At 41.5% G+C, this 12,500-nt stretch overlaps 1 protein-coding gene across 4 annotated transcripts in view; it reads left to right on the top strand.

Moving 5' to 3' along the window:
- The window catches only part of zgc:158464 (uncharacterized protein LOC791139 homolog), a 147,708-nt gene that overhangs the window by 48,992 nt on the left and 86,216 nt on the right, over nucleotides 1-12,500 (top strand). The window lies entirely within an intron of this gene.

Consider the following 12,500-nt stretch of genomic DNA (forward strand, 5'->3'; position numbering starts at 1 on the left):
GTAAACATTGCTCAATATAGTTGAGAGGAACCGCTGACCACATATTATTAAAGTCAATTCAACAAGACACTTTTTTGATTGTGAGAATGGATTACATTAAAATAATTTCAAGATTACTTGCAGCAGCAAAAATGTGGTATTTTTTACTGTGAACTCGAACAGAAGTTCATGAAGTTTGGATTTTTTCCTTTAGAGAGTTAGACTTGGTTATTTTACACTTCCAGATTCAACTTTATCTACATGTAGCAATCCCTCAGGCCATTTATTAAAACATTATTCTAGGCGTTTCTAGGTTTTTGAGTGAAAACAGGTGTATTTTATTCACTCACAATGTGTCCTAAAAAGTTCAAGTAGTAAAGTAAATAGAAAGATTGTTATATAATAACAACGCTCAAACAAACATTTTCTTCAAAGAAATATATTATAAATTGAACATGAAAAATAAATGCAAACAGTGCAACAAGTTGTGACCAACAAACCGTGAAATAACATACTGAGGCTAGGTTTACACGTGGGCGGCGATTTTCATAAACGGACATTTCAATCTCTCCGCAAATAATCTTTTCAAACACAAATTGAGGAAAATATACTGAGTGAAAACAGTGGACGGACTTTTGTGTGCCGTGCTGTGAGAGCGCTCTGCACGTGTTTATTTCTGTTTTTTTAAATGCACGCAAATTCACACCCATTTTCACGATCATTTAGAGAAACTTGTGATTGGTGGTTCAAAAGACCAAACACTGTGTTTATTGGTTGAGTTGATGGCCGTTTTAACGAATCTGGGCACGGGGGGGGGGGGGGGGGGGGGAGGACTAACGATAAAAAAATCCTTTCTGTTTGGCTCAGGGGACCAACCCACGTGTGTTTCTTTGACAAATCAATGCTACATATTTTGATGACACATCCACGCTGACTATTAGGACTGCGCAATATATCAAAATGACTGAAATATCGCAAATATATATATCACAATATGCATATCGCAACGGCACACAATATCGAAATGATTTTAATAGGCTACTTCAACATTGTGAAAAAGTGTAAGTTTTAGGTCAAAGCTGTGATGCAGAGGATAGACTGGGCACACAACTGTTACCTATGGGAGTTGCTTGATGTTATAAAGAGTATTAAACACAATAACTTGTGAAAAACAACAACTTGCAGTCTTGTGCTGTTACACACACACACACACACACACACACACACACACACACACACACACACACACACACACACACACACACACCGAAACATGCACAGGTCATCTCTCTGAAAGCGTGATCCCTTCAGTTCAGTTTTGTGTCTGCGTTACATTTGCAATTAAATTTTTTTCTTTTTACATTGATGTTAAAATTATATTGTCAGATTTGTGACATTAATGTTAGCTAAAACACTGCTGGTCACTTTCAGAAGTTGTAGCGACGCTTTCTTTTCCCGGAAAGAATGTGAAACACATAAATACTATCATTCTCAGTTACATTTTTTTTTTTAAATGAGATTTAAACACTAATTGCAATACCGTATCGCATATCGAAAATCGCATTATTTAACAAGCTATCGCATTTTTCTTCAAAATCGCACAGCCCTACTGACTACGTAGTCTCTGAATGATCAATCGCAAGAAATGTTACACATATGGAAAGCGGAGATTCTCCTCTTCATGGTGCAGTTTACCGCATACAGATTGGATTAGCGGTTTAAAAGTTATTAAACATTTTAGAACAATAGTTATCTCAGTCTCGGTCTTTAAGGGTACTTTAATCAGTATTGTGGCATCTGAGCTTTTCCCATGAGCTAATCACTCTCTTTGCTGGCCAAAAACTTGCTTCGCATATTCCGAAACCACAGTTAGTCCCATCGGAGATTGTGTAAGGGACATTTAATTTATTAGAAAGGGAGTCATTATGCAGAGTGCTGTTGGCAATCAACTGCGATGTGCTTAGAGGCTGAACCCCGTTCCCTCAGGCATTGTAATGGCCTCTCATTTCCACCTCATTGTGTGTGTCATGTACAAAAAGATGTCATTTTGACTCGGTTTTGGGTGGCTGATCATTAACGGGTCAAGGTTTTTAGTGTTGCTTTAAACCAGTTTAGCTGATTGTGTCAGAGAACAGTACACGAGCCGTGAAGAAACAGACTCTTCCCATACAAAACTAGAGGTTCTTCGCATTTCATGGAAAGAAAGCATTATTGTATACAGGCCTTAAAACGGCAAGGTCTGCTTATTTTTTGACTCTCTAAAAAGAAAACAAACACAACCCTAGGTATTTATTTGATACAGTGGCTAAATTAATTTTATATGGTGTACCCATTGACTGTAAAAAAATAATAATATGGCCGTAGTGTTCGTGGCGTCACCCATAGGATTCCAATGAGCTGTTCTGAAGCGTAAAGTAGAGACGAGTCGTCGCCATCTTGCGAGCGAGTCATCGCGAGTCACTCCCAGATAACAGAAAATGGGCAAAAAGGGGGATGTGGGCGGAGCTTAGGTGACGCAATGACTATAGACGGCGGATAAATGGCTATCCACCTGTCACTCAGAGTAACCACGCCCTTAATTATGCAGAGCTTTAAGGCTTTATATAACGTAAACGAATGAGTTATAAAATAATTCACCCCCTCACTGTCGTCATGTAGGTCAAAATTAGCCGTGTAGACCAAAACAACAATTTGTCCCAGACTGTAAACATGTTTTTCTGCTGTAAAGTTGATAATTTTAACATGAGGCTCAATGAGATTCTGCTCCTTCTGGAGCCGCTCTAGTGGCCAGTCGAGGAATTGCAGTTTAGATTACTGTGTTGGGTTCATGAGAGATCGCGGGAGGAGCCGCTTGGGTGTACCTCAGGGTTCTGTTCATGTGTTTAAAAACATGGCTGGTGAACACTAAAAGGCATTTACTTATATGTGTGTATGCATACATGTGTCATAATCACACTAAAGCAAGCAACACATTTAATTTCGGTGGGTGACCTGTGGCATTTCGCCCCCTAGTGGCAGGTCTAATGCACACTCATTTAGCTTGTGAAGTCTCTTTTTCGTCCATACTGATGTGTGGTGTTTTTGTTGGTTGTCTCCAGTAAGAATTCAACAGCATCTACTCTCTGCATATTGATCATGTTGGGATTCATAAATAAATAATTAGTGAGCCATATAGGACAGACTGCTAATACTTTTGGAAGGAACATGATATGGTTTGCCCAGGGCTCTGGTGTAAATAATCATTAATTCGACTCATAACAATCAATTCTACAAAGGTAGCATAAGGTTAGACAAAAATGCTGACAGTTTTTTGCTTGTTGATTGTAATACATCGTGTGACGTCAGATTGGATCACCTGTAAACATCATTTAGTCTCCTTGCTTGTTGGATTTCAAACAGAGGAGCTTTTTATTAGTGTGCAGCCTTTATTATTTCTGAGCAGAGCTGGACAGTCCCTCAGCTCATTTACTCGAGTCCCGTACTGAAGTTCACTGTTTGAGTCTCTGTGCTTTACTGGAGTATTATTTTTTCTGTAATCTTCTGACTTTAACTTCACTCCATCTGAAAGACAAATATCGTCCTCTTTACTCCACTACATTTCTATCAAGGTCCTCGAAGTGAAAGTCGTTTCTGTCGCCGCTTTGAAAGTCAGTGGTGATTTTTTTCTTCTTTAAAAGGTGTTTGGGTTTTTGCAGAAAGCCTTTCAGGAATCACTCTTGTAGAGTCTCGTGAAGTTCAATGATTTCACAGCATTTATTAAACACTGATTTATAGTTTAGAGCAAAATGGAAGAAGACGGATGTCCAAATGCTCATTTAGTGGAGTATTGACATAAACAAAGTTGATTCTGTCTTCAGTGAAGGTGAACAGTGTGAGAATATCAGATGTGTATCAGTGTATTGGATCCGTGCATTCGGCCTTAAAGTGACAGCAGCTTTGTAACTTTTCTACAAGTATTTAAATGAGTTTAAGTTAGTCGTCTGCTAGTGTGTCAGATGGAGCGTCACTGACTGGCTTAAACCATGATGGCATAATGTGCATTTATACAACTATAATACAATAATGCGGCGACATAAAGAAGGAAAATACTTTTGATACTTTAAGTGCTTTTAAAAACACATACTTCTGTACTTTTACTCACGTAAAAATCAGTTTTTTACAACTTTCACTTGTAACGGAGTAATATTTGACCAGCAGAACTGTTACTTTTGCTCCAGTAATGAAGATGTGTAGTTTGTCCGGCTCTGTTACTGAGCTCCAGTCTTCTCTTATATCTGATATGATCTCCTCAGGCTCAGGAGGACCACAATCCATTTCTGAGGCATGATTATAGGGAATAATTGGGACTCAGTGGGACGTGGGCAGTCCTCCGTGAACTGACGGAAGTCATGTCGGATTTGTCCCAGAACTCCTGCTCGCTGACCAGCCTGCTGTCCGATCCATTTTTCAGCTCAGTCTGCTGTCATTTATTCATAGCCAGATTCATTCTCTGTGTTTGGTGCGGTGTTTTGTTCCTAGCCCAGCCCTTCTCTCTCCCCTGAGACTGTGTTGTCCTATATTTGCATCGGCAGTCTTCCACTCATCCGGGCCCAGGAATAAACCGCGCTCAAAAGAGCCAGGATGAAGATGGATCTGCTGTTCCTGATCTGGCCAGCTGTTTTTCAAAGAACTAGGCCTGTCACCATAACTAATTTTGCTGGGCTAAGAAATTATTGCGATTAAAGATAATAAGACCTTTTTCATCTAAAATAATGATAATGGCATAATAATGCCAGTACACCTTACGTGGATTTAGGGTCACGGTTTTAGGGTCACGGTTTTATGGTCACAGTTTTAGGGTCACGGTTTTAGGGTCACAGTTTTAGGGTCACGGTTTTAGGATCACGGTTTTAGGCTCACGGTTTTATGGTCACAGTTTTGGAGGCAAGGTTTTAGGGTCACGGTTTTAGGGACAAGGTTTTAGGATCATGGTTTTAGGTTCACGGTTTTATGGTCAGTTTTAGAGGCAAAGTTTTAGAGGCAAGGTTTTAGGATCACGGTTGTAGGCTCACGGCTTTAGGATCACGGTTGTAGGCGCACGGCTTTAGGATCACGGTTTTAGGGTTACGTTTTAGAGGCAAGGATTTAGGATCACGGTTTAAGGGTCACGGTTTTAGGGTTACGTTTTAGAGGCAAGGTTTTAGGATCACGGTTTAAGGGTCACGGTTTAAGGGGTACGTTTTAGAGGCAAGGTTTTAGGCTCACGGCTTTAGGATCACGGTTTTAGGGTTACGTTTTAGAGGCAAGGTTTTAGGATCACGGTTTTAGGGTCACGGTTAAAGGGGGACGTTTTAGAGGCAAGGTTTTAGGATCACGGTTTTAGGGTCACGGTTAAAGGGGGACGTTTTAGAGGCAAGGTTTTAGGATCACGGTTTTAGGGTCACGGTTTAAGGGGTACGTTTTAGAGGCAAGGTTTTAGGATCACGGTTTTAGGGTCACGGTTTTAGGATCACGGTTTTAGGATCACGGTTTTAGGGTCACGGTTTTAGAGTCACGGTTTTAGGGTCACGGTTTTAGGGTCACGATTTTAGGGTCACGGTTTTAGGGTCAAGGTTTTAGGATCTTGGTTTTAGGGTCACGGTTATAGGATCACAGTTTTAGGGTCACGGTTTTAGGGTCAAGGTTTTAGGATCTTGGTTATAGGATCACGGTTTTAGGGTCACGGTTTTAGGGACAAGGTTTTAGGATCATGGTTTTAGGTTCACGGTTTTATGGTCAGTTTTAGAGGCAAAGTTTTAGAGGCAAGGTTTTAGGATCACGGTTTTAGGATCACGGTTGTAGGCTCACGGCTTTAGGATCACGGTTTTAGGGTTACGTTTTAGAGGCAAGGTTTTAGGATCACGGTTTAAGGGTCACGGTTTTAGGGTTACGTTTTAGAGGCAAGGTTTTAGGATCACGGTTTAAGGGTCACGGTTTAAGGGGTACGTTTTAGAGGCAAGGTTTTAGGCTCACGGCTTTAGGATCACGGTTTTAGGGTTACGTTTTAGAGGCAAGGTTTTAGGATTACGGTTTTAGGGTCACGGTTAAAGGGGGACGTTTTAGAGGCAAGGTTTTAGGATCACGGTTTTAGGGTCACGGTTTAAGGGGTACGTTTTAGAGGCAAGGTTTTAGGATCACGGTTTTAGGGTCACGGTTTTAGGATCACGGTTTTAGGATCACGGTTTTAGGGTCACGGTTTTAGGGTCACGGTTTTAGGGTCACGGTTTTAGGGTCACGATTTTAGGGTCACGGTTTTAGGGTCAAGGTTTTAGGATCTTGGTTTTAGGGTCACGGTTATAGGATCACAGTTTTAGGGTCACGGTTTTAGGGTCAAGGTTTTAGGATCTTGGTTATAGGATCACGGTTTTAGGGTCAATGTTTTAGGATCTTGGTTTTAGGGTCACGGTTTTAGGGTCACGGTTTTAGGGTCAATGTTTTAGGATCTTGGTTTTAGGGTCACGGTTTTAGGGTCACGGTTTTAGGGTCAATGTTTTAGGATCTTGGTTTTAGGGTCACGGTTATAGGATCACGGTTTTAGGGTCACGGTTTTATGATCACGGTTTTAGGGTCACTGTTTTAGGCTCACGGCTTTAGGATCACGGTTTTAGGGTTATTTTTTAGAGGCAAGGTTTTAGGATCACAGTTTTAGGATCACGGTTTTAGGCTCACAGTTTAAGGCTCACGGTTTTAGGATCACTGTTTTAGGGTTACGTTTTAGAGGCAAGGTTTTAGGGTTACGGTTTTAGGATCACGGTTTTAGGGTTACGGTTTTAGGATCACGGTTTTAGGGTTACGTTTTAAAATCACGGTTTAAGGATCACAGTTTTAGGATCACGGTTTTAGGATCACGTTTTTAGGGTCACGGTTCTAGGGTCACGTTTTTAGGGTCACGGTTCTAGGGTCACGGTTTTAGGATCACAGTTTTAAGATCACGGTTTTAGGATCACGTTTTTAGGGTCACGGTTCTAGGGTCACGGTTCTAGGGTCACGTTTTTAGGGTCACGGTTTTAGGGTCACGGTTTTAGGGTCACGGTTTTAGGATCACGGTTTTAGGGTCACGGTTTTATGGTCACGGTTTTATGGTCACAGTTTTAGAGGCAAGGTTTTAGGGTGATCAGCCGCAACGGCGACACGCGATGAATCTATTTTAGAAAACGTTTCTATTTTTGTGCGACGTCACGGCTAGAACAACAACACAAAACATGGCAATGTTAATCTCAGGTAGTGTTTATGTGCTTTATTTAATGTTAAATGTGTGTAATGTTACTTTGAATATCATTTAGCGCTCACAGCTTTGTCATACTAAAGGATAATTCAGCTCAGATCTTGAAATTAAACACATTAAAACAAAAGCATTCAAACTGTGAACAACAAACACGTATATTCTATGACAACGATTGTTTTAGTAACTCAGTATGTATTTTAGTAGTTGAAATGGTGTAATATTTGTGAATTTGATAATGTAGACTTAATTAATTTCAGTGTGAGGAAAGCTGGGTGAGATTTTGATGCAGCGAGAGAGAAGACATCGATGACATGCTTTTCATTATTACTATCTCTGCAGGAACTCCTGTGCCTTTAGCACACAAAAATTGAACTGAAGAATTAATTGCATTTATCAAACGACCGACTTCAGTGTAGCTTTAAGCCTCGTTTATACTCGACGCGTCAAAAATGACGTCAACGCGGAGTGAAATGACCCCATTTAGTTCCAATTGGGCATCGTTTAAATGCTACGGCCGACCTGAGCATTGTTTCTGACCATGTCCATCCCTTTATGACCACCATGTCCCCATCCTCTGATGGCTACATCCAGCAGGATAATGCACCATGTCACAAAGCTCCAATCATTTCAGATTGGTTTCTTGAACATGACAATGAGCTGACTGTAGTAAAATGGCCACCACAGTCCCCAGATCTCAACCCAATAGAGCATCTTTGGGATGTGGTGGAACGGGAGCTTCGTGCCCTGCAGGGATGCAAACAGCGTGCTTTTCGGCACCTCCTGCTTTTTTCACGTTAGTTTGGGTGACTTGTGTGAAGATCGTGCAGATCGGAAGAGGTTTTTTTTGTTGTATTGGAGGGGGTCTGATTATAATTTCACCAACAGCCTCCACCATTGCCTCCACCAAACAGTAAATATGAGCTAAGTAAATCCGAACACTGAGCGCCAATGAGCGCGGGTGAACCGCTAGTGTTTCTTCTGTCTGTGGTGTCTGCCACTGCAACACATTTCTCCCTGAGACCAGAGTTTGGCGCTACGCCTTCCCGTCTTTCTGGCAACGTTCTGGTAAGATCACTGCAGGTTAGGTATTGTTTGTTTATAATGTTATACAGGGTTTTTCTGGCATACAGAATTATGAGACGGCCGCCTCTGTCTGCCTGTCTGAGTCCGACAAAACTCAGACAGGCAGACAATTGCTCATATTCAGCCTGTCGTGATAATCAGAAATATATATCATCACATGATCCTTTAGAAATCACTCTTATATTATGATTTGCTAGTGCAAAGTCATCTAAAGCCATTCCATAGCTGAATGTGCAGGACAATTAATTATATTAATATTATTTCCATCGTTAAATTAAAGTTGAAGGAAACTCGTCTTCCTCCGCTGCAGCTGTCAATCATCATCTCCGTTCAGCATTCAAACTGCGCGCCGCGTTCAGTTACGACTGTCAGCAGATAAAACTCTCCAAGATCATACATTCCCATTATAATACTTGATCTGTAAATAAAGGGCTGTGGATTTGAGTTTATAGCTGTTTCTGAACGGTGGTGTACTCGCTATCGGGTGACAACACAAGGACTCATTAGCATCTCACGCACAATAACTGTGTAATAACGTTCAGAGGAATGGGAAGGAAGGAGGCGGGAACCGGCGAACATTCAACAACTTTTATTAAATAAACAAACAAAACAAAAGTAAACCGCGGGCCGCCCCTTACGGACGACTGCCCGCACACACATAACAAACATATACAAAACTCAACGTAAGTCCAGGCCTGGTCCTCTCTCGTCCTTGACTGGTGTCGCTCGTCCTTAAATGGCTCCGAGCTCCCTCATGAGAGGACGAGATCGGTGTGGCTCGCAGGTGACGCTCCTTCGCAATCACGTCTTACTCGCTCGTTCACCTCGCCACAAACTGCAATTTAAAACTGTGAAGAAACAAATGATCAGTAAACTGTTGGACAGATATACATTATAGAGTAGGGTTCAGTCTTCTTTTGCCCCCCTGATCTGTCAGATATCCATTTCACTGCCACTGTTCAATTAAACTGGCGCTGGAAACACTGGACAGCATCGTGTGTGTGTGTGTGTGTGTGTGTGTGTGTGTTTTAGTGACATATGAGGACACAAATGTGTATAATGCCATGGGTATGACACAGGTATTACAGGAGAGGGTGAAATATGAGGACATTACCCATGGCCCCACTTTACAAAAGGCTTATAAATCACACAGGAGGAGTTTTTATGAGAAAGTAAAAATGCAGAATGTTTCCTGTGATGGGTAGGTTTAGGGGCAGTGTGTGTGTGTGTGTGTGTGTTAAAGATCGAGAGGCCTCTCACATACGGGATCTTGCTCTCGGAGCCCACATCGCAGGGTGTGCTCAATATTTTGTGTCCATTGTTCCTCCTCTGCTTTACCTTCCTTCAGAAGGTTATTACATAAGCTCCGGAGCTCTTTCGGCTGGCTCGAGGGAGGATAATTGAAAAGCGGAGACGGGGATGAAAGCTCCCTATTCTATTTGGGTCTCTGAGTTCTGTGAAATAAGGCAGAGAAAATGAAATGTACTGAGGAAAATAGGCCAGGCTCTTAAAGCCGTGTCAGGGAGTTTGAGGTACCTGGCGTGACATGGAGTCTTAGTTATCGTCTTTCTTTAATAAAGATGCGAGACGGCCTGCGGCAATTTTGCGATAAATGACGCCCCAGTGTGAGAGACGGCAGAAGAGAGCCAAAGGAAATTGCACTGACTTTTTCAGAAGCATGTGTGTGTGTGTGTGTGTGTGTGTGTGTGTGTGTGTATGTGTGTGTGTGTGTGTGTGTGTGTGTGTGTGTGTGTGTCTTTAGCTCCGCCCACTGCACGCCTCCACGATCTCGGCTGTTTTCTGAAAGAATCGGTTCAGTGTATCTGTTTTTTATAAATATGATAAACTAAAGACTCTTATGAGATATTAACACGAGGCTGGCTGAAAGTGTGTGTGTGTGTGTGTGTGTGTGTGTGTGTGTGTGTGTGTGTGTTATGTTCCCTTTGAGAAAAAATAAGCTTTATACACCATTTCATCATAGCAATTGATTGATTTGTATTTTTGCACTGTTCATTCTCTTCTCATCCAAACGTTCTGCTTTAGAGCCGACACAACAGCCTGTCTTGCAGAAACTGCAGCGGTAGAAACGCGTGTTGAGAGACACGCCGCGGTGAGATTAGCAGAGACTCAGGTCAGGACCAACACGAGCTCAGTTTGCTGATAACGGCAGACGCTGCGGCGCTTTAGAGCGATAAGACAAAGAGACGGTGTGGAGAATAAACCTCTCAATCTCTGCCTGATGGGAAGTCTCCTGAATACACCTGCTGTTGGCTCTCCTGCTTCATCTGTTACGAGTCCGCTATCTTTCCCCGCACAATATCAGACGTGGAGCGCTCAGATGATGGCTAGCGCTGGCCTCACACACTTCTGTGTTGAGTTTCCACACTGTAAAAAAAATGACTCCAATTGAAAATGTTCTCCACTGAAAAAATGCTTTTCTTACCTAGTCGTGTTTCTAGTCCAAACATCCAAAAATTCATAAAACAAGAAACATTTACTAGACAAGCAAAAGTAATTGTCTTGTTTTGGGGAAAAATAACTCAAAATGAAGAGAGTTTTTGCTTAAATTAAGATAAATAATCTGCCAATGGGGTGAGAAAAATAAGCAAAAACTCATTTAGATATTTTCCCCCCAAAAGCAAGAAAAAATATCTCGCCATTTTCTCCTCTAGTAAATGCATCTTGATTGAAGAATAGTGAGATATTTAGACTGGAAACGAGACACAAACACTAAATCAGAAGAGCATGTTTTGCAGCGAGCGCTTGAGAGGTTAAGCGAGTCAAGCGGCAGTCTCTTATTAATTAATAGTCTTTGATCGCCTCTTGCTGTGTAATTTATAACTCTGAACCCTGATTATGAATATTTTGGACACACTCGGCCATGATGAGGTGACCCGCTACAGAACGGCTGAAACTGAAGCACACACTCTTTATCTCTCGGTGTAAAACTAGAGCAGAAAGCTCGAGTCTCAGCGCTGTCTCGTCTGTCAAAAAACAGACGGCGAGCGGTGAAAACAAACACAGAAATGCTCCGTTAGAGCCGAAAAACAACATGTTCAGCCGGAGCGAACGCCGGCGGTGTCAGATGCATCCAGAGTTAAACTCACAGTGTGTCTCCTAGTTTTGCTGGAAGACGAGCCTGAAGTGTCGAGATGGTTCAGCTAATCGACTTTAATGTTTAAAAGGTTTTTTTTTTGTGTTTGACATTTTTGGCCTAGCACCTCAGTTTAACGTCACCATCAAATCAACGTTGACTTTATGGAATATTTGAGGGTTTATTATAAACAGTAGTGGAGGAAATACTGAATCTCAGTCCTTAGAGCTACACGGTGTAACTTTTTTAGTTGATTCCTAGCTAAACACACTTAGTTCTTTCAAAAATATATGTGCTCGATAATGTATATTTACTTCTTTTAGTGCGTCCTTATGGACATTTGTGTCCATTTCAGTCTTTTGTTTTTTTTATAACTTTGCCTGTGGTAATGTGAACTGCATAAAATTTGCCACAGGTGTGCATTTTTATTTGAATTTTAATATTTAACCACCATTTCCTTAAAAAAAAAAAATTATTTATACACAAAATACTCACACTCAGGGCCTTAAGGACATAAATGTCCACACCGCAACCCATTAAAGCTGCTATTTTTAATCTCGCTGCCATTTAACTATAAAATGATGCAATCTTTGTTAATAGGCTTTTATTCTGTTGGCAAGGCTTCAACATTTTAGTTTTTACTTTTTTTTTACCAGATGGTGCCATTTTTTCAGGTTTGGCGTATAAAGCAAATGCTCACTTTATTCCTGTTTTAGTTTATGCCTATTATAAAGCCAGTTTGATGAATTATGCAGCTATAGCGGTGTGGGTGTGTTGGTATGGAGGTCAGAGTTGGTGTGTGTGTAAGTAATAAAAAACATACAAATAATTATGTGTGTGTGTGTGTGTGTGTGTGTGTGTGTGTGTGTGTGTGTGTGTGTGTGTGTGTGTGTGTGTGTGTGTGTGTGTGTGTGTGTGTGTGTGTGTGTGTGTGTGTGTGTGTGTGTAAGTAATAAAAAACATACAAATAATTATGTGTGCGTGCGTGCGTGTGTGCGTGTGTGTGTGTGTGTGCTTGTAATATATGAGAGAGACGGCTAATCAGCCGCGGTGCACCAGTGGCGTTCTGCTGGCCTCTAATGGGGGAAGCGGGCACTGCGC

Source organism: Pseudorasbora parva, chromosome 16 (assembly GCF_024679245.1).
Source record: "Pseudorasbora parva isolate DD20220531a chromosome 16, ASM2467924v1, whole genome shotgun sequence".
Taxonomy (NCBI): domain Eukaryota; kingdom Metazoa; phylum Chordata; class Actinopteri; order Cypriniformes; family Gobionidae; genus Pseudorasbora; species Pseudorasbora parva.